Source organism: Oncorhynchus kisutch, unplaced genomic scaffold, assembly GCF_002021735.2.
Source record: "Oncorhynchus kisutch isolate 150728-3 unplaced genomic scaffold, Okis_V2 scaffold653, whole genome shotgun sequence".
Taxonomy (NCBI): Eukaryota; Metazoa; Chordata; class Actinopteri; order Salmoniformes; family Salmonidae; genus Oncorhynchus; species Oncorhynchus kisutch.
The window spans coordinates 17,501-41,968 of NW_022262598.1; the positions used below are offsets into that span (position 1 = coordinate 17,501).

Sequence of the window (24,468 nt, forward strand, 5' to 3'; positions counted from 1 at the left end):
ATGCAATTTCTTCCACTTTTTGAGTGACACAAAGATGCTTATCTAAATGGTGAAAATGCAACAGCTGTTAATCAGACTCACTTTCACTTTACATAGTGCACCAAGAGATAGTTTCTCGCTTACGACCAGGCCCGACTGTGCTACAAATTATGGCTACAGTATATGCAATTTCTTCCACTTTTTGAGTGACACAAAGATGCTTATCTAAGTGGTGAAAATGCAACAGCTGTTAATCAGACTCACTTTCACTTTACATAGTGCACCAAGAGATAGTTTCTCGCATACGACCACACCGGCCTGAGTACGCCTGATCTCGTCTGATCTCGGAAGCTAAGTAGGGTCGGGCCTGGTTAGTACTTGGATGGGTGACCTCCTGGGAATACCAGGTGCTGTAAGCTTTTTGTCAACTCTTTGTCCGTTTTTTCCCACAAGGCTGAAATATGTGCCCTTGCTTTGAAATAACTAAGCAAGGTTAGTTTGTATTTCATCCAACAATCTGTGCTACAAATTATTTCTACAGTATATGCAATTTCTTCCACTTTTTGAGTGACACAAAGATGCTTATCTAAATGGTGAAAATGCAACAGCTGTTAATCAGACTCACTTTCACTTAACATAGTGCACCAAGAGATAGTTTCTCGCTTACGACCACACCGGCCTGAGTACGCCTGATCTCGTCTGATCTCGGAAGCTAAGCAGGGTCGGGCCTGGTTAGTACTTGGATGGGAGACCGCCTGGGAATACCAGGTGCTGTAAGCTTTTTCGTCAACTCTTTGTCCGTTTTTTCCCACAAGGCTGAAATATGTGCCCTTGCTTTGAAATAAGTAAGCAAGGTTAGTTTGTATTTCATCCAACAATCTGTGCTACAAATTATTTCTACAGTATATGCAATTTCTTCCACTTTTTGAGTGACACAAAGATGCTTATCTAAATGGTGAAAATGCAACAGCTGTTAATCAGACTCACTTTCACTTAACATAGTGCACCAAGAGATAGTTTCTCGCTTACGACCACACCGGCCTGAGTACGCCTGATCTCGTCTGATCTCGGAAGCTAAGCAGGGTCGGGCCTGGTTAGTACTTGGATGGGAGACCGCCTGGGAATACCAGGTGCTGTAAGCTTTTTGTCAACTCTTTGTCCGTTTTTTCCCACAAGGCTGAAATATGTGCCCTTGCTTTGAAATAAGTAAGCAAGGTTAGTTTGTATTTCATCCAACAATCTGTGCTACAAATTATTTCTACAGTATATGCAATTTCTTCCACTTTTTGAGTGACACAAAGATGCTTATCTAAATGGTGAAAATGCAACAGCTGTTAATCAGACTCACTTTCACTTAACATAGTGCACCAAGAGATAGTTTCTCGCTTACGACCACACCGGCCTGAGTACGCCTGATCTCGTCTGATCTCGGAAGCTAAGCAGGGTCGGGCCTGGTTAGTACTTGGATGGGAGACCGCCTGGGAATACCAGGTGCTGTAAGCTTTTTGTCAACTCTTTGTCCGTTTTTTCCCACAAGGCTGAAATATGTGCCCTTGCTTTGAAATAAGTAAGCAAGGTTAGTTTGTATTTCATCCAACAATCTGTGCTACAAATTATTTCTACAGTATATGCAATTTCTTCCACTTTTTGAGTGACACAAAGATGCTTATCTAAATGGTGAAAATGCAACAGCTGTTAATCAGACTCACTTTCACTTAACATAGTGCACCAAGAGATAGTTTCTCGCTTACGACCACACCGGCCTGAGTACGCCTGATCTCGTCTGATCTCGGAAGCTAAGCAGGGTCGGGCCTGGTTAGTACTTGGATGGGAGACCGCCTGGGAATACCAGGTGCTGTAAGCTTTTTGTCAACTCTTTGTCCGTTTTTTCCCACAAGGCTGAAATATGTGCCCTTGCTTTGAAATAAGTAAGCAAGGTTAGTTTGTATTTCATCCAACAATCTGTGCTACAAATTATTTCTACAGTATATGCAATTTCTTCCACTTTTTGAGTGACACAAAGATGCTTATCTAAATGGTGAAAATGCAACAGCTGTTAATCAGACTCACTTTCACTTAACATAGTGCACCAAGAGATAGTTTCTCGCTTACGACCACACCGGCCTGAGTACGCCTGATCTCGTCTGATCTCGGAAGCTAAGCAGGGTCGGGCCTGGTTAGTACTTGGATGGGAGACCGCCTGGGAATACCAGGTGCTGTAAGCTTTTTGTCAACTCTTTGTCCGTTTTTTCCCACAAGGCTGAAATATGTGCCCTTGCTTTGAAATAAGTAAGCAAGGTTAGTTTGTATTTCATCCAACAATCTGTGCTACAAATTATTTCTACAGTATATGCAATTTCTTCCACTTTTTGAGTGACACAAAGATGCTTATCTAAATGGTGAAAATGCAACAGCTGTTAATCAGACTCACTTTCACTTAACATAGTGCACCAAGAGATAGTTTCTCGCTTACGACCACACCGGCCTGAGTACGCCTGATCTCGTCTGATCTCGGAAGCTAAGCAGGGTCGGGCCTGGTTAGTACTTGGATGGGAGACCGCCTGGGAATACCAGGTGCTGTAAGCTTTTTGTCAACTCTTTGTCCGTTTTTTCCCACAAGGCTGAAATATGTGCCCTTGCTTTGAAATAAGTAAGCAAGGTTAGTTTGTATTTCATCCAACAATCTGTGCTACAAATTATTTCTACAGTATATGCAATTTCTTCCACTTTTTGAGTGACACAAAGATGCTTATCTAAATGGTGAAAATGCAACAGCTGTTAATCAGACTCACTTTCACTTAACATAGTGCACCAAGAGATAGTTTCTCGCTTACGACCACACCGGCCTGAGTACGCCTGATCTCGTCTGATCTCGGAAGCTAAGCAGGGTCGGGCCTGGTTAGTACTTGGATGGGAGACCGCCTGGGAATACCAGGTGCTGTAAGCTTTTGTCAACTCTTTGTCCGTTTTTTCCCACAAGGCTGAAATATGTGCCCTTGCTTTGAAATAAGTAAGCAAGGTTAGTTTGTATTTCATCCAACAATCTGTGCTACAAATTATTTCTACAGTATATGCAATTTCTTCCACTTTTTGAGTGACACAAAGATGCTTATCTAAATGGTGAAAATGCAACAGCTGTTAATCAGACTCACTTTCACTTAACATAGTGCACCAAGAGATAGTTTCTCGCTTACGACCACACCGGCCTGAGTACGCCTGATCTCGTCTGATCTCGGAAGCTAAGCAGGGTCGGGCCTGGTTAGTACTTGGATGGGAGACCGCCTGGGAATACCAGGTGCTGTAAGCTTTTCGTCAACTCTTTGTCCGTTTTTTCCCACAAGGCTGAAATATGTGCCCTTGCTTTGAAATAAGTAAGCAAGGTTAGTTTGTATTTCATCCAACAATCTGTGCTACAAATTATTTCTACAGTATATGCAATTTCTTCCACTTTTTGAGTGACACAAAGATGCTTATCTAAATGGTGAAAATGCAACAGCTGTTAATCAGACTCACTTTCACTTAACATAGTGCACCAAGAGATAGTTTCTCGCTTACGACCACACCGGCCTGAGTACGCCTGATCTCGTCTGATCTCGGAAGCTAAGCAGGGTCGGGCCTGGTTAGTACTTGGATGGGAGACCGCCTGGGAATACCAGGTGCTGTAAGCTTTTGTCAACTCTTTGTCCGTTTTTTCCCACAAGGCTGAAATATGTGCCCTTGCTTTGAAATAAGTAAGCAAGGTTAGTTTGTATTTCATCCAACAATCTGTGCTACAAATTATTTCTACAGTATATGCAATTTCTTCCACTTTTTGAGTGACACAAAGATGCTTATCTAAATGGTGAAAATGCAACAGCTGTTAATCAGACTCACTTTCACTTAACATAGTGCACCAAGAGATAGTTTCTCGCTTACGACCACACCGGCCTGAGTACGCCTGATCTCGTCTGATCTCGGAAGCTAAGCAGGGTCGGGCCTGGTTAGTACTTGGATGGGAGACCGCCTGGGAATACCAGGTGCTGTAAGCTTTTTGTCAACTCTTTGTCCGTTTTTTCCCACAAGGCTGAAATATGTGCCCTTGCTTTGAAATAAGTAAGCAAGGTTAGTTTGTATTTCATCCAACAATCTGTGCTACAAATTATTTCTACAGTATATGCAATTTCTTCCACTTTTTGAGTGACACAAAGATGCTTATCTAAATGGTGAAAATGCAACAGCTGTTAATCAGACTCACTTTCACTTAACATAGTGCACCAAGAGATAGTTTCTCGCTTACGACCACACCGGCCTGAGTACGCCTGATCTCGTCTGATCTCGGAAGCTAAGCAGGGTCGGGCCTGGTTAGTACTTGGATGGGAGACCGCCTGGGAATACCAGGTGCTGTAAGCTTTTTGTCAACTCTTTGTCCGTTTTTTCCCACAAGGCTGAAATATGTGCCCTTGCTTTGAAATAAGTAAGCAAGGTTAGTTTGTATTTCATCCAACAATCTGTGCTACAAATTATTTCTACAGTATATGCAATTTCTTCCACTTTTTGAGTGACACAAAGATGCTTATCTAAATGGTGAAAATGCAACAGCTGTTAATCAGACTCACTTTCACTTAACATAGTGCACCAAGAGATAGTTTCTCGCTTACGACCACACCGGCCTGAGTACGCCTGATCTCGTCTGATCTCGGAAGCTAAGCAGGGTCGGGCCTGGTTAGTACTTGGATGGGAGACCGCCTGGGAATACCAGGTGCTGTAAGCTTTTTGTCAACTCTTTGTCCGTTTTTTCCCACAAGGCTGAAATATGTGCCCTTGCTTTGAAATAAGTAAGCAAGGTTAGTTTGTATTTCATCCAACAATCTGTGCTACAAATTATTTCTACAGTATATGCAATTTCTTCCACTTTTTGAGTGACACAAAGATGCTTATCTAAATGGTGAAAATGCAACAGCTGTTAATCAGACTCACTTTCACTTAACATAGTGCACCAAGAGATAGTTTCTCGCTTACGACCACACCGGCCTGAGTACGCCTGATCTCGTCTGATCTCGGAAGCTAAGCAGGGTCGGGCCTGGTTAGTACTTGGATGGGAGACCGCCTGGGAATACCAGGTGCTGTAAGCTTTTCGTCAACTCTTTGTCCGTTTTTTCCCACAAGGCTGAAATATGTGCCCTTGCTTTGAAATAAGTAAGCAAGGTTAGTTTGTATTTCATCCAACAATCTGTGCTACAAATTATTTCTACAGTATATGCAATTTCTTCCACTTTTTGAGTGACACAAAGATGCTTATCTAAATGGTGAAAATGCAACAGCTGTTAATCAGACTCACTTTCACTTAACATAGTGCACCAAGAGATAGTTTCTCGCTTACGACCACACCGGCCTGAGTACGCCTGATCTCGTCTGATCTCGGAAGCTAAGCAGGGTCGGGCCTGGTTAGTACTTGGATGGGAGACCGCCTGGGAATACCAGGTGCTGTAAGCTTTTTGTCAACTCTTTGTCCGTTTTTTCCCACAAGGCTGAAATATGTGCCCTTGCTTTGAAATAAGTAAGCAAGGTTAGTTTGTATTTCATCCAACAATCTGTGCTACAAATTATTTCTACAGTATATGCAATTTCTTCCACTTTTTGAGTGACACAAAGATGCTTATCTAAATGGTGAAAATGCAACAGCTGTTAATCAGACTCACTTTCACTTAACATAGTGCACCAAGAGATAGTTTCTCGCTTACGACCACACCGGCCTGAGTACGCCTGATCTCGTCTGATCTCGGAAGCTAAGCAGGGTCGGGCCTGGTTAGTACTTGGATGGGAGACCGCCTGGGAATACCAGGTGCTGTAAGCTTTTTGTCAACTCTTTGTCCGTTTTTTCCCACAAGGCTGAAATATGTGCCCTTGCTTTGAAATAAGTAAGCAAGGTTAGTTTGTATTTCATCCAACAATCTGTGCTACAAATTATTTCTACAGTATATGCAATTTCTTCCACTTTTTGAGTGACACAAAGATGCTTATCTAAATGGTGAAAATGCAACAGCTGTTAATCAGACTCACTTTCACTTAACATAGTGCACCAAGAGATAGTTTCTCGCTTACGACCACACCGGCCTGAGTACGCCTGATCTCGTCTGATCTCGGAAGCTAAGCAGGGTCGGGCCTGGTTAGTACTTGGATGGGAGACCGCCTGGGAATACCAGGTGCTGTAAGCTTTTTGTCAACTCTTTGTCCGTTTTTTCCCACAAGGCTGAAATATGTGCCCTTGCTTTGAAATAAGTAAGCAAGGTTAGTTTGTATTTCATCCAACAATCTGTGCTACAAATTATTTCTACAGTATATGCAATTTCTTCCACTTTTTGAGTGACACAAAGATGCTTATCTAAATGGTGAAAATGCAACAGCTGTTAATCAGACTCACTTTCACTTAACATAGTGCACCAAGAGATAGTTTCTCGCTTACGACCACACCGGCCTGAGTACGCCTGATCTCGTCTGATCTCGGAAGCTAAGCAGGGTCGGGCCTGGTTAGTACTTGGATGGGAGACCGCCTGGGAATACCAGGTGCTGTAAGCTTTTTGTCAACTCTTTGTCCGTTTTTTCCCACAAGGCTGAAATATGTGCCCTTGCTTTGAAATAAGTAAGCAAGGTTAGTTTGTATTTCATCCAACAATCTGTGCTACAAATTATTTCTACAGTATATGCAATTTCTTCCACTTTTTGAGTGACACAAAGATGCTTATCTAAATGGTGAAAATGCAACAGCTGTTAATCAGACTCACTTTCACTTAACATAGTGCACCAAGAGATAGTTTCTCGCTTACGACCACACCGGCCTGAGTACGCCTGATCTCGTCTGATCTCGGAAGCTAAGCAGGGTCGGGCCTGGTTAGTACTTGGATGGGAGACCGCCTGGGAATACCAGGTGCTGTAAGCTTTTCGTCAACTCTTTGTCCGTTTTTTCCCACAAGGCTGAAATATGTGCCCTTGCTTTGAAATAAGTAAGCAAGGTTAGTTTGTATTTCATCCAACAATCTGTGCTACAAATTATTTCTACAGTATATGCAATTTCTTCCACTTTTTGAGTGACACAAAGATGCTTATCTAAATGGTGAAAATGCAACAGCTGTTAATCAGACTCACTTTCACTTAACATAGTGCACCAAGAGATAGTTTCTCGCTTACGACCACACCGGCCTGAGTACGCCTGATCTCGTCTGATCTCGGAAGCTAAGCAGGGTCGGGCCTGGTTAGTACTTGGATGGGAGACCGCCTGGGAATACCAGGTGCTGTAAGCTTTTTGTCAACTCTTTGTCCGTTTTTTCCCACAAGGCTGAAATATGTGCCCTTGCTTTGAAATAAGTAAGCAAGGTTAGTTTGTATTTCATCCAACAATCTGTGCTACAAATTATTTCTACAGTATATGCAATTTCTTCCACTTTTTGAGTGACACAAAGATGCTTATCTAAATGGTGAAAATGCAACAGCTGTTAATCAGACTCACTTTCACTTAACATAGTGCACCAAGAGATAGTTTCTCGCTTACGACCACACCGGCCTGAGTACGCCTGATCTCGTCTGATCTCGGAAGCTAAGCAGGGTCGGGCCTGGTTAGTACTTGGATGGGAGACCGCCTGGGAATACCAGGTGCTGTAAGCTTTTCGTCAACTCTTTGTCCGTTTTTTCCCACAAGGCTGAAATATGTGCCCTTGCTTTGAAATAAGTAAGCAAGGTTAGTTTGTATTTCATCCAACAATCTGTGCTACAAATTATTTCTACAGTATATGCAATTTCTTCCACTTTTTGAGTGACACAAAGATGCTTATCTAAATGGTGAAAATGCAACAGCTGTTAATCAGACTCACTTTCACTTAACATAGTGCACCAAGAGATAGTTTCTCGCTTACGACCACACCGGCCTGAGTACGCCTGATCTCGTCTGATCTCGGAAGCTAAGCAGGGTCGGGCCTGGTTAGTACTTGGATGGGAGACCGCCTGGGAATACCAGGTGCTGTAAGCTTTTCGTCAACTCTTTGTCCGTTTTTTCCCACAAGGCTGAAATATGTGCCCTTGCTTTGAAATAAGTAAGCAAGGTTAGTTTGTATTTCATCCAACAATCTGTGCTACAAATTATTTCTACAGTATATGCAATTTCTTCCACTTTTTGAGTGACACAAAGATGCTTATCTAAATGGTGAAAATGCAACAGCTGTTAATCAGACTCACTTTCACTTAACATAGTGCACCAAGAGATAGTTTCTCGCTTACGACCACACCGGCCTGAGTACGCCTGATCTCGTCTGATCTCGGAAGCTAAGCAGGGTCGGGCCTGGTTAGTACTTGGATGGGAGACCGCCTGGGAATACCAGGTGCTGTAAGCTTTTTGTCAACTCTTTGTCCGTTTTTTCCCACAAGGCTGAAATATGTGCCCTTGCTTTGAAATAAGTAAGCAAGGTTAGTTTGTATTTCATCCAACAATCTGTGCTACAAATTATTTCTACAGTATATGCAATTTCTTCCACTTTTTGAGTGACACAAAGATGCTTATCTAAATGGTGAAAATGCAACAGCTGTTAATCAGACTCACTTTCACTTAACATAGTGCACCAAGAGATAGTTTCTCGCTTACGACCACACCGGCCTGAGTACGCCTGATCTCGTCTGATCTCGGAAGCTAAGCAGGGTCGGGCCTGGTTAGTACTTGGATGGGAGACCGCCTGGGAATACCAGGTGCTGTAAGCTTTTCGTCAACTCTTTGTCCGTTTTTTCCCACAAGGCTGAAATATGTGCCCTTGCTTTGAAATAAGTAAGCAAGGTTAGTTTGTATTTCATCCAACAATCTGTGCTACAAATTATTTCTACAGTATATGCAATTTCTTCCACTTTTTGAGTGACACAAAGATGCTTATCTAAATGGTGAAAATGCAACAGCTGTTAATCAGACTCACTTTCACTTAACATAGTGCACCAAGAGATAGTTTCTCGCTTACGACCACACCGGCCTGAGTACGCCTGATCTCGTCTGATCTCGGAAGCTAAGCAGGGTCGGGCCTGGTTAGTACTTGGATGGGAGACCGCCTGGGAATACCAGGTGCTGTAAGCTTTTCGTCAACTCTTTGTCCGTTTTTTCCCACAAGGCTGAAATATGTGCCCTTGCTTTGAAATAAGTAAGCAAGGTTAGTTTGTATTTCATCCAACAATCTGTGCTACAAATTATTTCTACAGTATATGCAATTTCTTCCACTTTTTGAGTGACACAAAGATGCTTATCTAAATGGTGAAAATGCAACAGCTGTTAATCAGACTCACTTTCACTTAACATAGTGCACCAAGAGATAGTTTCTCGCTTACGACCACACCGGCCTGAGTACGCCTGATCTCGTCTGATCTCGGAAGCTAAGCAGGGTCGGGCCTGGTTAGTACTTGGATGGGAGACCGCCTGGGAATACCAGGTGCTGTAAGCTTTTCGTCAACTCTTTGTCCGTTTTTTCCCACAAGGCTGAAATATGTGCCCTTGCTTTGAAATAAGTAAGCAAGGTTAGTTTGTATTTCATCCAACAATCTGTGCTACAAATTATTTCTACAGTATATGCAATTTCTTCCACTTTTTGAGTGACACAAAGATGCTTATCTAAATGGTGAAAATGCAACAGCTGTTAATCAGACTCACTTTCACTTAACATAGTGCACCAAGAGATAGTTTCTCGCTTACGACCACACCGGCCTGAGTACGCCTGATCTCGTCTGATCTCGGAAGCTAAGCAGGGTCGGGCCTGGTTAGTACTTGGATGGGAGACCGCCTGGGAATACCAGGTGCTGTAAGCTTTTCGTCAACTCTTTGTCCGTTTTTTCCCACAAGGCTGAAATATGTGCCCTTGCTTTGAAATAAGTAAGCAAGGTTAGTTTGTATTTCATCCAACAATCTGTGCTACAAATTATTTCTACAGTATATGCAATTTCTTCCACTTTTTGAGTGACACAAAGATGCTTATCTAAATGGTGAAAATGCAACAGCTGTTAATCAGACTCACTTTCACTTAACATAGTGCACCAAGAGATAGTTTCTCGCTTACGACCACACCGGCCTGAGTACGCCTGATCTCGTCTGATCTCGGAAGCTAAGCAGGGTCGGGCCTGGTTAGTACTTGGATGGGAGACCGCCTGGGAATACCAGGTGCTGTAAGCTTTTTGTCAACTCTTTGTCCGTTTTTTCCCACAAGGCTGAAATATGTGCCCTTGCTTTGAAATAAGTAAGCAAGGTTAGTTTGTATTTCATCCAACAATCTGTGCTACAAATTATTTCTACAGTATATGCAATTTCTTCCACTTTTTGAGTGACACAAAGATGCTTATCTAAATGGTGAAAATGCAACAGCTGTTAATCAGACTCACTTTCACTTAACATAGTGCACCAAGAGATAGTTTCTCGCTTACGACCACACCGGCCTGAGTACGCCTGATCTCGTCTGATCTCGGAAGCTAAGCAGGGTCGGGCCTGGTTAGTACTTGGATGGGAGACCGCCTGGGAATACCAGGTGCTGTAAGCTTTTGTCAACTCTTTGTCCGTTTTTTCCCACAAGGCTGAAATATGTGCCCTTGCTTTGAAATAAGTAAGCAAGGTTAGTTTGTATTTCATCCAACAATCTGTGCTACAAATTATTTCTACAGTATATGCAATTTCTTCCACTTTTTGAGTGACACAAAGATGCTTATCTAAATGGTGAAAATGCAACAGCTGTTAATCAGACTCACTTTCACTTAACATAGTGCACCAAGAGATAGTTTCTCGCTTACGACCACACCGGCCTGAGTACGCCTGATCTCGTCTGATCTCGGAAGCTAAGCAGGGTCGGGCCTGGTTAGTACTTGGATGGGAGACCGCCTGGGAATACCAGGTGCTGTAAGCTTTTCGTCAACTCTTTGTCCGTTTTTTCCCACAAGGCTGAAATATGTGCCCTTGCTTTGAAATAAGTAAGCAAGGTTAGTTTGTATTTCATCCAACAATCTGTGCTACAAATTATTTCTACAGTATATGCAATTTCTTCCACTTTTTGAGTGACACAAAGATGCTTATCTAAATGGTGAAAATGCAACAGCTGTTAATCAGACTCACTTTCACTTAACATAGTGCACCAAGAGATAGTTTCTCGCTTACGACCACACCGGCCTGAGTACGCCTGATCTCGTCTGATCTCGGAAGCTAAGCAGGGTCGGGCCTGGTTAGTACTTGGATGGGAGACCGCCTGGGAATACCAGGTGCTGTAAGCTTTTTGTCAACTCTTTGTCCGTTTTTTCCCACAAGGCTGAAATATGTGCCCTTGCTTTGAAATAAGTAAGCAAGGTTAGTTTGTATTTCATCCAACAATCTGTGCTACAAATTATTTCTACAGTATATGCAATTTCTTCCACTTTTTGAGTGACACAAAGATGCTTATCTAAATGGTGAAAATGCAACAGCTGTTAATCAGACTCACTTTCACTTAACATAGTGCACCAAGAGATAGTTTCTCGCTTACGACCACACCGGCCTGAGTACGCCTGATCTCGTCTGATCTCGGAAGCTAAGCAGGGTCGGGCCTGGTTAGTACTTGGATGGGAGACCGCCTGGGAATACCAGGTGCTGTAAGCTTTTTGTCAACTCTTTGTCCGTTTTTTCCCACAAGGCTGAAATATGTGCCCTTGCTTTGAAATAAGTAAGCAAGGTTAGTTTGTATTTCATCCAACAATCTGTGCTACAAATTATTTCTACAGTATATGCAATTTCTTCCACTTTTTGAGTGACACAAAGATGCTTATCTAAATGGTGAAAATGCAACAGCTGTTAATCAGACTCACTTTCACTTAACATAGTGCACCAAGAGATAGTTTCTCGCTTACGACCACACCGGCCTGAGTACGCCTGATCTCGTCTGATCTCGGAAGCTAAGCAGGGTCGGGCCTGGTTAGTACTTGGATGGGAGACCGCCTGGGAATACCAGGTGCTGTAAGCTTTTTGTCAACTCTTTGTCCGTTTTTTCCCACAAGGCTGAAATATGTGCCCTTGCTTTGAAATAAGTAAGCAAGGTTAGTTTGTATTTCATCCAACAATCTGTGCTACAAATTATTTCTACAGTATATGCAATTTCTTCCACTTTTTGAGTGACACAAAGATGCTTATCTAAATGGTGAAAATGCAACAGCTGTTAATCAGACTCACTTTCACTTAACATAGTGCACCAAGAGATAGTTTCTCGCTTACGACCACACCGGCCTGAGTACGCCTGATCTCGTCTGATCTCGGAAGCTAAGCAGGGTCGGGCCTGGTTAGTACTTGGATGGGAGACCGCCTGGGAATACCAGGTGCTGTAAGCTTTTTGTCAACTCTTTGTCCGTTTTTTCCCACAAGGCTGAAATATGTGCCCTTGCTTTGAAATAAGTAAGCAAGGTTAGTTTGTATTTCATCCAACAATCTGTGCTACAAATTATTTCTACAGTATATGCAATTTCTTCCACTTTTTGAGTGACACAAAGATGCTTATCTAAATGGTGAAAATGCAACAGCTGTTAATCAGACTCACTTTCACTTAACATAGTGCACCAAGAGATAGTTTCTCGCTTACGACCACACCGGCCTGAGTACGCCTGATCTCGTCTGATCTCGGAAGCTAAGCAGGGTCGGGCCTGGTTAGTACTTGGATGGGAGACCGCCTGGGAATACCAGGTGCTGTAAGCTTTTCGTCAACTCTTTGTCCGTTTTTTCCCACAAGGCTGAAATATGTGCCCTTGCTTTGAAATAAGTAAGCAAGGTTAGTTTGTATTTCATCCAACAATCTGTGCTACAAATTATTTCTACAGTATATGCAATTTCTTCCACTTTTTGAGTGACACAAAGATGCTTATCTAAATGGTGAAAATGCAACAGCTGTTAATCAGACTCACTTTCACTTAACATAGTGCACCAAGAGATAGTTTCTCGCTTACGACCACACCGGCCTGAGTACGCCTGATCTCGTCTGATCTCGGAAGCTAAGCAGGGTCGGGCCTGGTTAGTACTTGGATGGGAGACCGCCTGGGAATACCAGGTGCTGTAAGCTTTTGTCAACTCTTTGTCCGTTTTTTCCCACAAGGCTGAAATATGTGCCCTTGCTTTGAAATAAGTAAGCAAGGTTAGTTTGTATTTCATCCAACAATCTGTGCTACAAATTATTTCTACAGTATATGCAATTTCTTCCACTTTTTGAGTGACACAAAGATGCTTATCTAAATGGTGAAAATGCAACAGCTGTTAATCAGACTCACTTTCACTTAACATAGTGCACCAAGAGATAGTTTCTCGCTTACGACCACACCGGCCTGAGTACGCCTGATCTCGTCTGATCTCGGAAGCTAAGCAGGGTCGGGCCTGGTTAGTACTTGGATGGGAGACCGCCTGGGAATACCAGGTGCTGTAAGCTTTTCGTCAACTCTTTGTCCGTTTTTTCCCACAAGGCTGAAATATGTGCCCTTGCTTTGAAATAAGTAAGCAAGGTTAGTTTGTATTTCATCCAACAATCTGTGCTACAAATTATTTCTACAGTATATGCAATTTCTTCCACTTTTTGAGTGACACAAAGATGCTTATCTAAATGGTGAAAATGCAACAGCTGTTAATCAGACTCACTTTCACTTAACATAGTGCACCAAGAGATAGTTTCTCGCTTACGACCACACCGGCCTGAGTACGCCTGATCTCGTCTGATCTCGGAAGCTAAGCAGGGTCGGGCCTGGTTAGTACTTGGATGGGAGACCGCCTGGGAATACCAGGTGCTGTAAGCTTTTTGTCAACTCTTTGTCCGTTTTTTCCCACAAGGCTGAAATATGTGCCCTTGCTTTGAAATAAGTAAGCAAGGTTAGTTTGTATTTCATCCAACAATCTGTGCTACAAATTATTTCTACAGTATATGCAATTTCTTCCACTTTTTGAGTGACACAAAGATGCTTATCTAAATGGTGAAAATGCAACAGCTGTTAATCAGACTCACTTTCACTTAACATAGTGCACCAAGAGATAGTTTCTCGCTTACGACCACACCGGCCTGAGTACGCCTGATCTCGTCTGATCTCGGAAGCTAAGCAGGGTCGGGCCTGGTTAGTACTTGGATGGGAGACCGCCTGGGAATACCAGGTGCTGTAAGCTTTTGTCAACTCTTTGTCCGTTTTTTCCCACAAGGCTGAAATATGTGCCCTTGCTTTGAAATAAGTAAGCAAGGTTAGTTTGTATTTCATCCAACAATCTGTGCTACAAATTATTTCTACAGTATATGCAATTTCTTCCACTTTTTGAGTGACACAAAGATGCTTATCTAAATGGTGAAAATGCAACAGCTGTTAATCAGACTCACTTTCACTTAACATAGTGCACCAAGAGATAGTTTCTCGCTTACGACCACACCGGCCTGAGTACGCCTGATCTCGTCTGATCTCGGAAGCTAAGCAGGGTCGGGCCTGGTTAGTACTTGGATGGGAGACCGCCTGGGAATACCAGGTGCTGTAAGCTTTTCGTCAACTCTTTGTCCGTTTTTTCCCACAAGGCTGAAATATGTGCCCTTGCTTTGAAATAAGTAAGCAAGGTTAGTTTGTATTTCATCCAACAATCTGTGCTACAAATTATTTCTACAGTATATGCAATTTCTTCCACTTTTTGAGTGACACAAAGATGCTTATCTAAATGGTGAAAATGCAACAGCTGTTAATCAGACTCACTTTCACTTAACATAGTGCACCAAGAGATAGTTTCTCGCTTACGACCACACCGGCCTGAGTACGCCTGATCTCGTCTGATCTCGGAAGCTAAGCAGGGTCGGGCCTGGTTAGTACTTGGATGGGAGACCGCCTGGGAATACCAGGTGCTGTAAGCTTTTGTCAACTCTTTGTCCGTTTTTTCCCACAAGGCTGAAATATGTGCCCTTGCTTTGAAATAAGTAAGCAAGGTTAGTTTGTATTTCATCCAACAATCTGTGCTACAAATTATTTCTACAGTATATGCAATTTCTTCCACTTTTTGAGTGACACAAAGATGCTTATCTAAATGGTGAAAATGCAACAGCTGTTAATCAGACTCACTTTCACTTAACATAGTGCACCAAGAGATAGTTTCTCGCTTACGACCACACCGGCCTGAGTACGCCTGATCTCGTCTGATCTCGGAAGCTAAGCAGGGTCGGGCCTGGTTAGTACTTGGATGGGAGACCGCCTGGGAATACCAGGTGCTGTAAGCTTTTTGTCAACTCTTTGTCCGTTTTTTCCCACAAGGCTGAAATATGTGCCCTTGCTTTGAAATAAGTAAGCAAGGTTAGTTTGTATTTCATCCAACAATCTGTGCTACAAATTATTTCTACAGTATATGCAATTTCTTCCACTTTTTGAGTGACACAAAGATGCTTATCTAAATGGTGAAAATGCAACAGCTGTTAATCAGACTCACTTTCACTTAACATAGTGCACCAAGAGATAGTTTCTCGCTTACGACCACACCGGCCTGAGTACGCCTGATCTCGTCTGATCTCGGAAGCTAAGCAGGGTCGGGCCTGGTTAGTACTTGGATGGGAGACCGCCTGGGAATACCAGGTGCTGTAAGCTTTTTGTCAACTCTTTGTCCGTTTTTTCCCACAAGGCTGAAATATGTGCCCTTGCTTTGAAATAAGTAAGCAAGGTTAGTTTGTATTTCATCCAACAATCTGTGCTACAAATTATTTCTACAGTATATGCAATTTCTTCCACTTTTTGAGTGACACAAAGATGCTTATCTAAATGGTGAAAATGCAACAGCTGTTAATCAGACTCACTTTCACTTAACATAGTGCACCAAGAGATAGTTTCTCGCTTACGACCACACCGGCCTGAGTACGCCTGATCTCGTCTGATCTCGGAAGCTAAGCAGGGTCGGGCCTGGTTAGTACTTGGATGGGAGACCGCCTGGGAATACCAGGTGCTGTAAGCTTTTTGTCAACTCTTTGTCCGTTTTTTCCCACAAGGCTGAAATATGTGCCCTTGCTTTGAAATAAGTAAGCAAGGTTAGTTTGTATTTCATCCAACAATCTGTGCTACAAATTATTTCTACAGTATATGCAATTTCTTCCACTTTTTGAGTGACACAAAGATGCTTATCTAAATGGTGAAAATGCAACAGCTGTTAATCAGACTCACTTTCACTTAACATAGTGCACCAAGAGATAGTTTCTCGCTTACGACCACACCGGCCTGAGTACGCCTGATCTCGTCTGATCTCGGAAGCTAAGCAGGGTCGGGCCTGGTTAGTACTTGGATGGGAGACCGCCTGGGAATACCAGGTGCTGTAAGCTTTTGTCAACTCTTTGTCCGTTTTTTCCCACAAGGCTGAAATATGTGCCCTTGCTTTGAAATAAGTAAGCAAGGTTAGTTTGTATTTCATCCAACAATCTGTGCTACAAATTATTTCTACAGTATATGCAATTTCTTCCACTTTTTGAGTGACACAAAGATGCTTATCTAAATGGTGAAAATGCAACAGCTGTTAATCAGACTCACTTTCACTTAACATAGTGCACCAAGAGATAGTTTCTCGCTTACGACCACACCGGCCTGAGTACGCCTGATCTCGTCTGATCTCGGAAGCTAAGCAGGGTCGGGCCTGGTTAGTACTTGGATGGGAGACCGCCTGGGAATACCAGGTGCTGTAAGCTTTTCGTCAACTCTTTGTCCGTTTTTTCCCACAAGGCTGAAATATGTGCCCTTGCTTTGAAATAAGTAAGCAAGGTTAGTTTGTATTTCATCCAACAATCTGTGCTACAAATTATTTCTACAGTATATGCAATTTCTTCCACTTTTTGAGTGACACAAAGATGCTTATCTAAATGGTGAAAATGCAACAGCTGTTAATCAGACTCACTTTCACTTAACATAGTGCACCAAGAGATAGTTTCTCGCTTACGACCACACCGGCCTGAGTACGCCTGATCTCGTCTGATCTCGGAAGCTAAGCAGGGTCGGGCCTGGTTAGTACTTGGATGGGAGACCGCCTGGGAATACCAGGTGCTGTAAGCTTTTTGTCAACTCTTTGTCCGTTTTTTCCCACAAGGCTGAAATATGTGCCCTTGCTTTGAAATAAGTAAGCAAGGTTAGTTTGTATTTCATCCAACAATCTGTGCTACAAATTATTTCTACAGTATATGCAATTTCTTCCACTTTTTGAGTGACACAAAGATGCTTATCTAAATGGTGAAAATGCAACAGCTGTTAATCAGACTCACTTTCACTTAACATAGTGCACCAAGAGATAGTTTCTCGCTTACGACCACACCGGCCTGAGTACGCCTGATCTCGTCTGATCTCGGAAGCTAAGCAGGGTCGGGCCTGGTTAGTACTTGGATGGGAGACCGCCTGGGAATACCAGGTGCTGTAAGCTTTTTGTCAACTCTTTGTCCGTTTTTTCCCACAAGGCTGAAATATGTGCCCTTGCTTTGAAATAAGTAAGCAAGGTTAGTTTGTATTTCATCCAACAATCTGTGCTACAAATTATTTCTACAGTATATGCAATTTCTTCCACTTTTTGAGTGACACAAAGATGCTTATCTAAATGGTGAAAATGCAACAGCTGTTAATCAGACTCACTTTCACTTAACATAGTGCACCAAGAGATAGTTTCTCGCTTACGACCACACCGGCCTGAGTACGCCTGATCTCGTCTGATCTCGGAAGCTAAGCAGGGTCGGGCCTGGTTAGTACTTGGATGGGAGACCGCCTGGGAATACCAGGTGCTGTAAGCTTTTGTCAACTCTTTGTCCGTTTTTTCCCACAAGGCTGAAATATGTGCCCTTGCTTTGAAATAAGTAAGCAAGGTTAGTTTGTATTTCATCCAACAATCTGTGCTACAAATTATTTCTACAGTATATGCAATTTCTTCCACTTTTTGAGTGACACAAAGATGCTTATCTAAATGGTGAAAATGCAACAGCTGTTAATCAGACTCACTTTCACTTAACATAGTGCACCAAGAGATAGTTTCTCGCTTACGACCACACCGGCCTGAGTACGCCTGATCTCGTCTGATCTCGGAAGCTAAGCAGGGTCGGGCCTGGTTAGTACTTGGATGGGAGACCGCCTGGGAATACCAGGTGCTGTAAGCTTTTTGTCAACTCTTTGTCCGTTTTTTCCCACAAGGCTGAAATATGTGCCCTTGCTTTGAAATAAGTAAGCAAGGTTAGTTTGTATTTCATCCAACAATCTGTGCTACAAATTATTTCTACAGTATATGCAATTTCTTCCACTTTTTGAGTGACACAAAGATGCTTATCTAAATGGTGAAAATGCAACAGCTGTTAATCAGACTCACTTTCACTTAACATAGTGCACCAAGAGATAGTTTCTCGCTTACGACCACACCGGCCTGAGTACGCCTGATCTCGTCTGATCTCGGAAGCTAAGCAGGGTCGGGCCTGGTTAGTACTTGGATGGGAGACCGCCTGGGAATACCAGGTGCTGTAAGCTTTTTGTCAACTCTTTGTCCGTTTTTTCCCACAAGGCTGAAATATGTGCCCTTGCTTTGAAATAAGTAAGCAAGGTTAGTTTGTATTTCATCCAACAATCTGTGCTACAAATTATTTCTACAGTATATGCAATTTCTTCCACTTTTTGAGTGACACAAAGATGCTTATCTAAATGGTGAAAATGCAACAGCTGTTAATCAGACTCACTTTCACTTAACATAGTGCACCAAGAGATAGTTTCTCGCTTACGACCACACCGGCCTGAGTACGCCTGATCTCGTCTGATCTCGGAAGCTAAGCAGGGTCGGGCCTGGTTAGTACTTGGATGGGAGACCGCCTGGGAATACCAGGTGCTGTAAGCTTTTCGTCAACTCTTTGTCCGTTTTTTCCCACAAGGCTGAAATATGTGCCCTTGCTTTGAAATAAGTAAGCAAGGTTAGTTTGTATTTCATCCAACAATCTGTGCTACAAATTATTTCTACAGTATATGCAATTTCTTCCACTTTTTGAGTGACACAAAGATGCTTATCTAAATGGTGAAAATGCAACAGCTGTTAATCAGACTCACTTTCACTTAACATAGTGCACCAAGAGATAGTTTCTCGCTTACGACCACACCGGCCTGAGTACGCCTGATCTCGTCTGATCTCGGAAGCTAAGCAGGGTCGGGCCTGGTTAGTACTTGGATGGGAGACCGCCTGGGAATACCAGGTGCTGTAAGCTTTTCGTCAACTCTTTGTCCGTTTTTTCCCACAAGGCTGAAATATGTGCCCTTGCTTTGAAATAAGTAAGCAAGGTTAGTTTGTATTTCATCCAACAATCTGTGCTACAAATTATTTCTACAGTATATGCAATTTCTTCCACTTTTTGAGTGACACAAAGATGCTTATCTAAATGGTGAAAATGCAACAGCTGTTAATCAGACTCACTTTCACTTAACATAGTGCACCAAGAGATAGTTTCTCGCTTACGACCACACCGGCCTGAGTACGCCTGATCTCGTCTGATCTCGGAAGCTAAGCAGGGTCGGGCCTGGTTAGTACTTGGATGGGAGACCGCCTGGGAATACCAGGTGCTGTAAGCTTTTCGTCACTCTTTGTCCGTTTTTCCCACAAGGCTGAAATATGTGCCTTGCTTTGAAATAAGTAAGCAAGGTTAGTTTGTATTTCATCCAACAATCTGTGCTACAAATTATTTCTACAGTATATGCAATTTCTTCCACTTTTTGAGTGACACAAAGATGCTTATCTAAATGGTGAAAATGCAACAGCTGTTAATCAGACTCACTTTCACTTAACATAGTGCACCAAGAGATAGTTTCTCGCTTACGACCACACCGGCCCCTGACCCTGCTTAGCTTCCGAGATCAGACAGATCAGGCGTACTCAGGCCGGTGTGGTCGTAAGCGAGAAACTATCTCTTGGTGCACTATGTTAAGTGAAAGTGAGTCTGATTAACAGCTGTTGCATTTTCACCATTTAGATAAGCATCTTTGTGTCACTCAAAAAGTGGAAGAAATTGCATATACTGTAGAAATAATTTGTAGCACAGATTGTTGGATGAAATACAAACTAACCTTGCTTACTTATTTCAAAGCAAGGGCACATATTTCAGCCTTGTGGGAAAAAACGGACAAAGAGTTGACGAAAAGCTTACAGCACCTGGTATTCCCAGGCGGTCTCCCATCCAAGTACTAACCAGGCCCGACCCTGCTTAGCTTCCGAGATCAGACGAGATCAGGCGTACTCAGGCCGGTGTGGTCGTAAGCGAGAAACTATCTCTTGGTGCACTATGTTAAGTGAAAGTGAGTCTGATTAACAGCTGTTGCATTTTCACCATTTAGATAAGCATCTTTGTGTCACTCAAAAAGTGGAAGAAATTGCATATACTGTAGAAATAATTTGTAGCACAGATTGTTGGATGAAATACAAACTAACCTTGCTTACTTATTTCAAAGCAAGGGCACATATTTCAGCCTTGTGGGAAAAAACGGACAAAGAGTTGACGAAAAGCTTACAGCACCTGGTATTCCCAGGCGGTCTCCCATCCAAGTACTAACCAGGCCCGACCCTGCTTAGCTTCCGAGATCAGACGAGATCAGGCGTACTCAGGCCGGTGTGGTCGTAAGCGAGAAACTATCTCTTGGTGCACTATGTTAAGTGAAAGTGAGTCTGATTAACAGCTGTTGCATTTTCACCATTTAGATAAGCATCTTTGTGTCACTCAAAAAGTGGAAGAAATTGCATATACTGTAGAAATAATTTGTAGCACAGATTGTTGGATGAAATACAAACTAACCTTGCTTACTTATTTCAAAGCAAGGGCACATATTTCAGCCTTGTGGGAAAAAACGGACAAAGAGTTGACGAAAAGCTTACAGCACCTGGTATTCCCAGGCGGTCTCCCATCCAAGTACTAACCAGGCCCGACCCTGCTTAGCTTCCGAGATCAGACGAGATCAGGCGTACTCAGGCCGGTGTGGTCGTAAGCGAGAAACTATCTCTTGGTGCACTATGTTAAGTGAAAGTGAGTCTGATTAACAGCTGTTGCATTTTCACCATTTAGATAAGCATCTTTGTGTCACTCAAAAAGTGGAAGAAATTGCATATACTGTAGAAATAATTTGTAGCACAGATTGTTGGATGAAATACAAACTAACCTTGCTTACTTATTTCAAAGCAAGGGCACATATTTCAGCCTTGTGGGAAAAAACGGACAAAGAGTTGACGAAAAGCTTACAGCACCTGGTATTCCCAGGCGGTCTCCCATCCAAGTACTAACCAGGCCCGACCCTGCTTAGCTTCCGAGATCAGACGAGATCAGGCGTACTCAGGCCGGTGTGGTCGTAAGCGAGAAACTATCTCTTGGTGCACTATGTTAAGTGAAAGTGAGTCTGATTAACAGCTGTTGCATTTTCACCATTTAGATAAGCATCTTTGTGTCACTCAAAAAGTGGAAGAAATTGCATATACTGTAGAAATAATTTGTAGCACAGATTGTTGGATGAAATACAAACTAACCTTGCTTACTTATTTCAAAGCAAGGGCACATATTTCAGCCTTGTGGGAAAAAACGGACAAAGAGTTGACGAAAAGCTTACAGCACCTGGTATTCCCAGGCGGTCTCCCATCCAAGTACTAACCAGGCCCGACCCTGCTTAGCTTCCGAGATCAGACGAGATCAGGCGTACTCAGGCCGGTGTGGTCGTAAGCGAGAAACTATCTCTTGGTGCACTATGTTAAGTGAAAGTGAGTCTGATTAACAGCTGTTGCATTTTCACCATTTAGATAAGCATCTTTGTGTCACTCAAAAAGTGGAAGAAATTGCATATACTGTAGAAATAATTTGTAGCACAGATTGTTGGATGAAATACAAACTAACCTTGCTTACTTATTTCAAAGCAAGGGCACATATTTCAGCCTTGTGGGAAAAAACGGACAAAGAGTTGACGAAAAGCTTACAGCACCTGGTATTCCCAGGCGGTCTCCCATCCAAGTACTAACCAGGCCCGACCCTGCTTAGCTTCCGAGATCAGACGAGATCAGGCGTACTCAGGCCGGTGTGGTCGTAAGCGAGAAACTATCTCTTGGTGCACTATGTTAAGTGAAAGTGAGTCTGATTAACAGCTGTTGCATTTTCACCATTTAGATAAGCATCTTTGTGTCACTCAAAAAGTGGAAGAAATTGCATATACTGTAGAAATAATTTGTAGCACAGATTGTTGGATGAAATACAAACTAACCTTGCTTACTTATTTCAAAGCAAGGGCACATATTTCAGCCTTGTGGGAAAAAACGGACAAAGAGTTGACGAAAAGCTTACAGCACCTGGTATTCCCAGGCGGTCTCCCATCCAAGTACTAACCAGGCCCGACCCTGCTTAGCTTCCGAGATCAGACGAGATCAGGCGTACTCAGGCCGGTGTGGTCGTAAGCGAGAAACTATCTCTTGGTGCACTATGTTAAGTGAAAGTGAGTCTGATTAACAGCTGTTGCATTTTCACCATTTAGATAAGCATCTTTGTGTCACTCAAAAAGTGGAAGAAATTGCATATACTGTAGAAATAATTTGTAGCACAGATTGTTGGATGAAATACAAACTAACCTTGCTTACTTATTTCAAAGCAAGGGCACATATTTCAGCCTTGTGGGAAAAAACGGACAAAGAGTTGACAAAAAGCTTACAGCACCTGGTATTCCCAGGCGGTCTCCCATCCAAGTACTAACCAGGCCCGACCCTGCTTAGCTTCCGAGATCAGACGAGATCAGGCGTACTCAGGCCGGTGTGGTCGTAAGCGAGAAACTATCTCTTGGTGCACTATGTTAAGTGAAAGTGAGTCTGATTAACAGCTGTTGCATTTTCACCATTTAGATAAGCATCTTTGTGTCACTCAAAAAGTGGAAGAAATTGCATATACTGTAGAAATAATTTGTAGCACAGATTGTTGGATGAAATACAAACTAACCTTGCTTACTTATTTCAAAGCAAGGGCACATATTTCAGCCTTGTGGGAAAAAACGGACAAAGAGTTGACGAAAAGCTTACAGCACCTGGTATTCCCAGGCGGTCTCCCATCCAAGTACTAACCAGGCCCGACCCTGCTTAGCTTCCGAGATCAGACGAGATCAGGCGTACTCAGGCCGGTGTGGTCGTAAGCGAGAAACTATCTCTTGGTGCACTATGTTAAGTGAAAGTGAGTCTGATTAACAGCTGTTGCATTTTCACCATTTAGATAAGCATCTTTGTGTCACTCAAAAAGTGGAAGAAATTGCATATACTGTAGAAATAATTTGTAGCACAGATTGTTGGATGAAATACAAACTAACCTTGCTTACTTATTTCAAAGCAAGGGCACATATTTCAGCCTTGTGGGAAAAAACGGACAAAGAGTTGACGAAAAGCTTACAGCACCTGGTATTCCCAGGCGGTCTCCCATCCAAGTACTAACCAGGCCCGACCCTGCTTAGCTTCCGAGATCAGACGAGATCAGGCGTACTCAGGCCGGTGTGGTCGTAAGCGAGAAACTATCTCTTGGTGCACTATGTTAAGTGAAAGTGAGTCTGATTAACAGCTGTTGCATTTTCACCATTTAGATAAGCATCTTTGTGTCACTCAAAAAGTGGAAGAAATTGCATATACTGTAGAAATAATTTGTAGCACAGATTGTTGGATGAAATACAAACTAACCTTGCTTACTTATTTCAAAGCAAGGGCACATATTTCAGCCTTGTGGGAAAAAACGGACAAAGAGTTGACGAAAAGCTTACAGCACCTGGTATTCCCAGGCGGTCTCCCATCCAAGTACTAACCAGGCCCGACCCTGCTTAGCTTCCGAGATCAGACGAGATCAGGCGTACTCAGGCCGGTGTGGTCGTAAGCGAGAAACTATCTCTTGGTGCACTATGTTAAGTGAAAGTGAGTCTGATTAACAGCTGTTGCATTTTCACCATTTAGATAAGCATCTTTGTGTCACTCAAAAAGTGGAAGAAATTGCATATACTGTAGAAATAATTTGTAGCACAGATTGTTGGATGAAATACAAACTAACCTTGCTTACTTATTTCAAAGCAAGGGCACATATTTCAGCCTTGTGGGAAAAAACGGACAAAGAGTTGACGAAAAGCTTACAGCACCTGGTATTCCCAGGCGGTCTCCCATCCAAGTACTAACCAGGCCCGACCCTGCTTAGCTTCCGAGATCAGACGAGATCAGGCGTACTCAGGCCGGTGTGGTCGTAAGCGAGAAACTATCTCTTGGTGCACTATGTTAAGTGAAAGTGAGTCTGATTAACAGCTGTTGCATTTTCACCATTTAGATAAGCATCTTTGTGTCACTCAAAAAGTGGAACAAATTGCATATACTGTAGAAATAATTTGTAGCACAGATTGTTGGATGAAATACAAACTAACCTTGCTTACTTATTTCAAAGCAAGGGCACATATTTCAGCCTTGTGGGAAAAAACGGACAAAGAGTTGACAAAAAGCTTACAGCACCTGAGTATTCCCAGGCGGTCTCCATCCCATCTAAA

The 24,468-nt window shown here is 42.7% G+C and overlaps 65 non-coding genes and 1 pseudogene across 65 annotated transcripts; 54 read left to right on the top strand and 12 right to left on the bottom strand.

Moving 5' to 3' along the window:
* Positions 1 to 279: 279 nt before the first annotated feature.
* LOC116361282 (uncharacterized) lies at positions 280 to 398 on the top strand (annotated as a pseudogene).
* Positions 399 to 640: 242 nt separating this feature from the next.
* LOC116361258 (5S ribosomal RNA) lies at positions 641 to 759 on the top strand. The gene has a single exon (XR_004207429.1). It is a non-coding gene; the product is annotated as a 5S ribosomal RNA (ribosomal RNA).
* A 243-nt stretch (positions 760 to 1,002) lies between these two features.
* On the top strand, positions 1,003 to 1,121 carry LOC116361269 (5S ribosomal RNA). The gene has a single exon (XR_004207440.1). It is a non-coding gene; the product is annotated as a 5S ribosomal RNA (ribosomal RNA).
* Positions 1,122 to 1,363: 242 nt separating this feature from the next.
* On the top strand, positions 1,364 to 1,482 carry LOC116361280 (5S ribosomal RNA). Its single transcript, XR_004207451.1, has one exon. It is a non-coding gene; the product is annotated as a 5S ribosomal RNA (ribosomal RNA).
* Positions 1,483 to 1,724: 242 nt separating this feature from the next.
* LOC116361286 (5S ribosomal RNA) lies at positions 1,725 to 1,843 on the top strand. The gene has a single exon (XR_004207453.1). It is a non-coding gene; the product is annotated as a 5S ribosomal RNA (ribosomal RNA).
* A 242-nt stretch (positions 1,844 to 2,085) lies between these two features.
* LOC116361287 (5S ribosomal RNA) lies at positions 2,086 to 2,204 on the top strand. Its single transcript, XR_004207454.1, has one exon. It is a non-coding gene; the product is annotated as a 5S ribosomal RNA (ribosomal RNA).
* A 242-nt stretch (positions 2,205 to 2,446) lies between these two features.
* LOC116361288 (5S ribosomal RNA) lies at positions 2,447 to 2,565 on the top strand. Its single transcript, XR_004207455.1, has one exon. It is a non-coding gene; the product is annotated as a 5S ribosomal RNA (ribosomal RNA).
* A 242-nt stretch (positions 2,566 to 2,807) lies between these two features.
* LOC116361289 (5S ribosomal RNA) lies at positions 2,808 to 2,926 on the top strand. The gene has a single exon (XR_004207456.1). It is a non-coding gene; the product is annotated as a 5S ribosomal RNA (ribosomal RNA).
* A 241-nt stretch (positions 2,927 to 3,167) lies between these two features.
* LOC116361290 (5S ribosomal RNA) lies at positions 3,168 to 3,286 on the top strand. Its single transcript, XR_004207457.1, has one exon. It is a non-coding gene; the product is annotated as a 5S ribosomal RNA (ribosomal RNA).
* Positions 3,287 to 3,528: 242 nt separating this feature from the next.
* On the top strand, positions 3,529 to 3,647 carry LOC116361291 (5S ribosomal RNA). Its single transcript, XR_004207458.1, has one exon. It is a non-coding gene; the product is annotated as a 5S ribosomal RNA (ribosomal RNA).
* A 241-nt stretch (positions 3,648 to 3,888) lies between these two features.
* Positions 3,889 to 4,007, top strand: LOC116361292 (5S ribosomal RNA). Its single transcript, XR_004207459.1, has one exon. It is a non-coding gene; the product is annotated as a 5S ribosomal RNA (ribosomal RNA).
* Positions 4,008 to 4,249: 242 nt separating this feature from the next.
* Positions 4,250 to 4,368, top strand: LOC116361294 (5S ribosomal RNA). Its single transcript, XR_004207461.1, has one exon. It is a non-coding gene; the product is annotated as a 5S ribosomal RNA (ribosomal RNA).
* Positions 4,369 to 4,610: 242 nt separating this feature from the next.
* LOC116361295 (5S ribosomal RNA) lies at positions 4,611 to 4,729 on the top strand. The gene has a single exon (XR_004207462.1). It is a non-coding gene; the product is annotated as a 5S ribosomal RNA (ribosomal RNA).
* Positions 4,730 to 4,971: 242 nt separating this feature from the next.
* On the top strand, positions 4,972 to 5,090 carry LOC116361296 (5S ribosomal RNA). The gene has a single exon (XR_004207463.1). It is a non-coding gene; the product is annotated as a 5S ribosomal RNA (ribosomal RNA).
* A 242-nt stretch (positions 5,091 to 5,332) lies between these two features.
* Positions 5,333 to 5,451, top strand: LOC116361297 (5S ribosomal RNA). The gene has a single exon (XR_004207464.1). It is a non-coding gene; the product is annotated as a 5S ribosomal RNA (ribosomal RNA).
* A 242-nt stretch (positions 5,452 to 5,693) lies between these two features.
* On the top strand, positions 5,694 to 5,812 carry LOC116361298 (5S ribosomal RNA). Its single transcript, XR_004207465.1, has one exon. It is a non-coding gene; the product is annotated as a 5S ribosomal RNA (ribosomal RNA).
* Positions 5,813 to 6,054: 242 nt separating this feature from the next.
* LOC116361299 (5S ribosomal RNA) lies at positions 6,055 to 6,173 on the top strand. Its single transcript, XR_004207466.1, has one exon. It is a non-coding gene; the product is annotated as a 5S ribosomal RNA (ribosomal RNA).
* Positions 6,174 to 6,415: 242 nt separating this feature from the next.
* On the top strand, positions 6,416 to 6,534 carry LOC116361300 (5S ribosomal RNA). Its single transcript, XR_004207467.1, has one exon. It is a non-coding gene; the product is annotated as a 5S ribosomal RNA (ribosomal RNA).
* Positions 6,535 to 6,776: 242 nt separating this feature from the next.
* Positions 6,777 to 6,895, top strand: LOC116361301 (5S ribosomal RNA). Its single transcript, XR_004207468.1, has one exon. It is a non-coding gene; the product is annotated as a 5S ribosomal RNA (ribosomal RNA).
* A 242-nt stretch (positions 6,896 to 7,137) lies between these two features.
* Positions 7,138 to 7,256, top strand: LOC116361302 (5S ribosomal RNA). The gene has a single exon (XR_004207469.1). It is a non-coding gene; the product is annotated as a 5S ribosomal RNA (ribosomal RNA).
* Positions 7,257 to 7,498: 242 nt separating this feature from the next.
* Positions 7,499 to 7,617, top strand: LOC116361303 (5S ribosomal RNA). The gene has a single exon (XR_004207470.1). It is a non-coding gene; the product is annotated as a 5S ribosomal RNA (ribosomal RNA).
* A 242-nt stretch (positions 7,618 to 7,859) lies between these two features.
* On the top strand, positions 7,860 to 7,978 carry LOC116361305 (5S ribosomal RNA). Its single transcript, XR_004207472.1, has one exon. It is a non-coding gene; the product is annotated as a 5S ribosomal RNA (ribosomal RNA).
* Positions 7,979 to 8,220: 242 nt separating this feature from the next.
* Positions 8,221 to 8,339, top strand: LOC116361306 (5S ribosomal RNA). The gene has a single exon (XR_004207473.1). It is a non-coding gene; the product is annotated as a 5S ribosomal RNA (ribosomal RNA).
* Positions 8,340 to 8,581: 242 nt separating this feature from the next.
* On the top strand, positions 8,582 to 8,700 carry LOC116361307 (5S ribosomal RNA). The gene has a single exon (XR_004207474.1). It is a non-coding gene; the product is annotated as a 5S ribosomal RNA (ribosomal RNA).
* Positions 8,701 to 8,942: 242 nt separating this feature from the next.
* On the top strand, positions 8,943 to 9,061 carry LOC116361308 (5S ribosomal RNA). The gene has a single exon (XR_004207475.1). It is a non-coding gene; the product is annotated as a 5S ribosomal RNA (ribosomal RNA).
* Positions 9,062 to 9,303: 242 nt separating this feature from the next.
* LOC116361309 (5S ribosomal RNA) lies at positions 9,304 to 9,422 on the top strand. Its single transcript, XR_004207476.1, has one exon. It is a non-coding gene; the product is annotated as a 5S ribosomal RNA (ribosomal RNA).
* A 242-nt stretch (positions 9,423 to 9,664) lies between these two features.
* On the top strand, positions 9,665 to 9,783 carry LOC116361310 (5S ribosomal RNA). Its single transcript, XR_004207477.1, has one exon. It is a non-coding gene; the product is annotated as a 5S ribosomal RNA (ribosomal RNA).
* Positions 9,784 to 10,025: 242 nt separating this feature from the next.
* Positions 10,026 to 10,144, top strand: LOC116361311 (5S ribosomal RNA). Its single transcript, XR_004207478.1, has one exon. It is a non-coding gene; the product is annotated as a 5S ribosomal RNA (ribosomal RNA).
* A 242-nt stretch (positions 10,145 to 10,386) lies between these two features.
* Positions 10,387 to 10,505, top strand: LOC116361312 (5S ribosomal RNA). The gene has a single exon (XR_004207479.1). It is a non-coding gene; the product is annotated as a 5S ribosomal RNA (ribosomal RNA).
* Positions 10,506 to 10,746: 241 nt separating this feature from the next.
* Positions 10,747 to 10,865, top strand: LOC116361313 (5S ribosomal RNA). Its single transcript, XR_004207480.1, has one exon. It is a non-coding gene; the product is annotated as a 5S ribosomal RNA (ribosomal RNA).
* Positions 10,866 to 11,107: 242 nt separating this feature from the next.
* Positions 11,108 to 11,226, top strand: LOC116361314 (5S ribosomal RNA). The gene has a single exon (XR_004207481.1). It is a non-coding gene; the product is annotated as a 5S ribosomal RNA (ribosomal RNA).
* A 242-nt stretch (positions 11,227 to 11,468) lies between these two features.
* On the top strand, positions 11,469 to 11,587 carry LOC116361316 (5S ribosomal RNA). Its single transcript, XR_004207483.1, has one exon. It is a non-coding gene; the product is annotated as a 5S ribosomal RNA (ribosomal RNA).
* A 242-nt stretch (positions 11,588 to 11,829) lies between these two features.
* LOC116361317 (5S ribosomal RNA) lies at positions 11,830 to 11,948 on the top strand. The gene has a single exon (XR_004207484.1). It is a non-coding gene; the product is annotated as a 5S ribosomal RNA (ribosomal RNA).
* Positions 11,949 to 12,190: 242 nt separating this feature from the next.
* LOC116361318 (5S ribosomal RNA) lies at positions 12,191 to 12,309 on the top strand. Its single transcript, XR_004207485.1, has one exon. It is a non-coding gene; the product is annotated as a 5S ribosomal RNA (ribosomal RNA).
* Positions 12,310 to 12,551: 242 nt separating this feature from the next.
* On the top strand, positions 12,552 to 12,670 carry LOC116361319 (5S ribosomal RNA). Its single transcript, XR_004207486.1, has one exon. It is a non-coding gene; the product is annotated as a 5S ribosomal RNA (ribosomal RNA).
* A 242-nt stretch (positions 12,671 to 12,912) lies between these two features.
* Positions 12,913 to 13,031, top strand: LOC116361320 (5S ribosomal RNA). The gene has a single exon (XR_004207487.1). It is a non-coding gene; the product is annotated as a 5S ribosomal RNA (ribosomal RNA).
* A 241-nt stretch (positions 13,032 to 13,272) lies between these two features.
* LOC116361321 (5S ribosomal RNA) lies at positions 13,273 to 13,391 on the top strand. Its single transcript, XR_004207488.1, has one exon. It is a non-coding gene; the product is annotated as a 5S ribosomal RNA (ribosomal RNA).
* A 242-nt stretch (positions 13,392 to 13,633) lies between these two features.
* LOC116361322 (5S ribosomal RNA) lies at positions 13,634 to 13,752 on the top strand. The gene has a single exon (XR_004207489.1). It is a non-coding gene; the product is annotated as a 5S ribosomal RNA (ribosomal RNA).
* Positions 13,753 to 13,994: 242 nt separating this feature from the next.
* LOC116361323 (5S ribosomal RNA) lies at positions 13,995 to 14,113 on the top strand. The gene has a single exon (XR_004207490.1). It is a non-coding gene; the product is annotated as a 5S ribosomal RNA (ribosomal RNA).
* Positions 14,114 to 14,354: 241 nt separating this feature from the next.
* Positions 14,355 to 14,473, top strand: LOC116361324 (5S ribosomal RNA). Its single transcript, XR_004207491.1, has one exon. It is a non-coding gene; the product is annotated as a 5S ribosomal RNA (ribosomal RNA).
* A 242-nt stretch (positions 14,474 to 14,715) lies between these two features.
* Positions 14,716 to 14,834, top strand: LOC116361325 (5S ribosomal RNA). Its single transcript, XR_004207492.1, has one exon. It is a non-coding gene; the product is annotated as a 5S ribosomal RNA (ribosomal RNA).
* Positions 14,835 to 15,075: 241 nt separating this feature from the next.
* LOC116361327 (5S ribosomal RNA) lies at positions 15,076 to 15,194 on the top strand. Its single transcript, XR_004207494.1, has one exon. It is a non-coding gene; the product is annotated as a 5S ribosomal RNA (ribosomal RNA).
* A 242-nt stretch (positions 15,195 to 15,436) lies between these two features.
* LOC116361328 (5S ribosomal RNA) lies at positions 15,437 to 15,555 on the top strand. The gene has a single exon (XR_004207495.1). It is a non-coding gene; the product is annotated as a 5S ribosomal RNA (ribosomal RNA).
* A 242-nt stretch (positions 15,556 to 15,797) lies between these two features.
* LOC116361329 (5S ribosomal RNA) lies at positions 15,798 to 15,916 on the top strand. Its single transcript, XR_004207496.1, has one exon. It is a non-coding gene; the product is annotated as a 5S ribosomal RNA (ribosomal RNA).
* A 242-nt stretch (positions 15,917 to 16,158) lies between these two features.
* On the top strand, positions 16,159 to 16,277 carry LOC116361330 (5S ribosomal RNA). The gene has a single exon (XR_004207497.1). It is a non-coding gene; the product is annotated as a 5S ribosomal RNA (ribosomal RNA).
* A 241-nt stretch (positions 16,278 to 16,518) lies between these two features.
* On the top strand, positions 16,519 to 16,637 carry LOC116361331 (5S ribosomal RNA). The gene has a single exon (XR_004207498.1). It is a non-coding gene; the product is annotated as a 5S ribosomal RNA (ribosomal RNA).
* Positions 16,638 to 16,879: 242 nt separating this feature from the next.
* On the top strand, positions 16,880 to 16,998 carry LOC116361252 (5S ribosomal RNA). The gene has a single exon (XR_004207424.1). It is a non-coding gene; the product is annotated as a 5S ribosomal RNA (ribosomal RNA).
* Positions 16,999 to 17,240: 242 nt separating this feature from the next.
* LOC116361253 (5S ribosomal RNA) lies at positions 17,241 to 17,359 on the top strand. The gene has a single exon (XR_004207425.1). It is a non-coding gene; the product is annotated as a 5S ribosomal RNA (ribosomal RNA).
* A 242-nt stretch (positions 17,360 to 17,601) lies between these two features.
* Positions 17,602 to 17,720, top strand: LOC116361254 (5S ribosomal RNA). Its single transcript, XR_004207426.1, has one exon. It is a non-coding gene; the product is annotated as a 5S ribosomal RNA (ribosomal RNA).
* A 241-nt stretch (positions 17,721 to 17,961) lies between these two features.
* On the top strand, positions 17,962 to 18,080 carry LOC116361255 (5S ribosomal RNA). The gene has a single exon (XR_004207427.1). It is a non-coding gene; the product is annotated as a 5S ribosomal RNA (ribosomal RNA).
* A 242-nt stretch (positions 18,081 to 18,322) lies between these two features.
* LOC116361257 (5S ribosomal RNA) lies at positions 18,323 to 18,441 on the top strand. Its single transcript, XR_004207428.1, has one exon. It is a non-coding gene; the product is annotated as a 5S ribosomal RNA (ribosomal RNA).
* Positions 18,442 to 18,683: 242 nt separating this feature from the next.
* Positions 18,684 to 18,802, top strand: LOC116361259 (5S ribosomal RNA). The gene has a single exon (XR_004207430.1). It is a non-coding gene; the product is annotated as a 5S ribosomal RNA (ribosomal RNA).
* Positions 18,803 to 19,044: 242 nt separating this feature from the next.
* On the top strand, positions 19,045 to 19,163 carry LOC116361260 (5S ribosomal RNA). Its single transcript, XR_004207431.1, has one exon. It is a non-coding gene; the product is annotated as a 5S ribosomal RNA (ribosomal RNA).
* A 242-nt stretch (positions 19,164 to 19,405) lies between these two features.
* Positions 19,406 to 19,524, top strand: LOC116361261 (5S ribosomal RNA). Its single transcript, XR_004207432.1, has one exon. It is a non-coding gene; the product is annotated as a 5S ribosomal RNA (ribosomal RNA).
* A 565-nt stretch (positions 19,525 to 20,089) lies between these two features.
* Positions 20,090 to 20,208, bottom strand: LOC116361262 (5S ribosomal RNA). The gene has a single exon (XR_004207433.1). It is a non-coding gene; the product is annotated as a 5S ribosomal RNA (ribosomal RNA).
* Positions 20,209 to 20,450: 242 nt separating this feature from the next.
* On the bottom strand, positions 20,451 to 20,569 carry LOC116361263 (5S ribosomal RNA). The gene has a single exon (XR_004207434.1). It is a non-coding gene; the product is annotated as a 5S ribosomal RNA (ribosomal RNA).
* Positions 20,570 to 20,811: 242 nt separating this feature from the next.
* Positions 20,812 to 20,930, bottom strand: LOC116361264 (5S ribosomal RNA). The gene has a single exon (XR_004207435.1). It is a non-coding gene; the product is annotated as a 5S ribosomal RNA (ribosomal RNA).
* A 242-nt stretch (positions 20,931 to 21,172) lies between these two features.
* Positions 21,173 to 21,291, bottom strand: LOC116361265 (5S ribosomal RNA). Its single transcript, XR_004207436.1, has one exon. It is a non-coding gene; the product is annotated as a 5S ribosomal RNA (ribosomal RNA).
* A 242-nt stretch (positions 21,292 to 21,533) lies between these two features.
* On the bottom strand, positions 21,534 to 21,652 carry LOC116361266 (5S ribosomal RNA). Its single transcript, XR_004207437.1, has one exon. It is a non-coding gene; the product is annotated as a 5S ribosomal RNA (ribosomal RNA).
* A 242-nt stretch (positions 21,653 to 21,894) lies between these two features.
* On the bottom strand, positions 21,895 to 22,013 carry LOC116361267 (5S ribosomal RNA). The gene has a single exon (XR_004207438.1). It is a non-coding gene; the product is annotated as a 5S ribosomal RNA (ribosomal RNA).
* Positions 22,014 to 22,255: 242 nt separating this feature from the next.
* Positions 22,256 to 22,374, bottom strand: LOC116361268 (5S ribosomal RNA). Its single transcript, XR_004207439.1, has one exon. It is a non-coding gene; the product is annotated as a 5S ribosomal RNA (ribosomal RNA).
* Positions 22,375 to 22,616: 242 nt separating this feature from the next.
* LOC116361270 (5S ribosomal RNA) lies at positions 22,617 to 22,735 on the bottom strand. The gene has a single exon (XR_004207441.1). It is a non-coding gene; the product is annotated as a 5S ribosomal RNA (ribosomal RNA).
* A 242-nt stretch (positions 22,736 to 22,977) lies between these two features.
* LOC116361271 (5S ribosomal RNA) lies at positions 22,978 to 23,096 on the bottom strand. The gene has a single exon (XR_004207442.1). It is a non-coding gene; the product is annotated as a 5S ribosomal RNA (ribosomal RNA).
* Positions 23,097 to 23,338: 242 nt separating this feature from the next.
* On the bottom strand, positions 23,339 to 23,457 carry LOC116361272 (5S ribosomal RNA). Its single transcript, XR_004207443.1, has one exon. It is a non-coding gene; the product is annotated as a 5S ribosomal RNA (ribosomal RNA).
* A 242-nt stretch (positions 23,458 to 23,699) lies between these two features.
* Positions 23,700 to 23,818, bottom strand: LOC116361273 (5S ribosomal RNA). The gene has a single exon (XR_004207444.1). It is a non-coding gene; the product is annotated as a 5S ribosomal RNA (ribosomal RNA).
* A 242-nt stretch (positions 23,819 to 24,060) lies between these two features.
* Positions 24,061 to 24,179, bottom strand: LOC116361274 (5S ribosomal RNA). Its single transcript, XR_004207445.1, has one exon. It is a non-coding gene; the product is annotated as a 5S ribosomal RNA (ribosomal RNA).
* Positions 24,180 to 24,468: the final 289 nt, after the last annotated feature.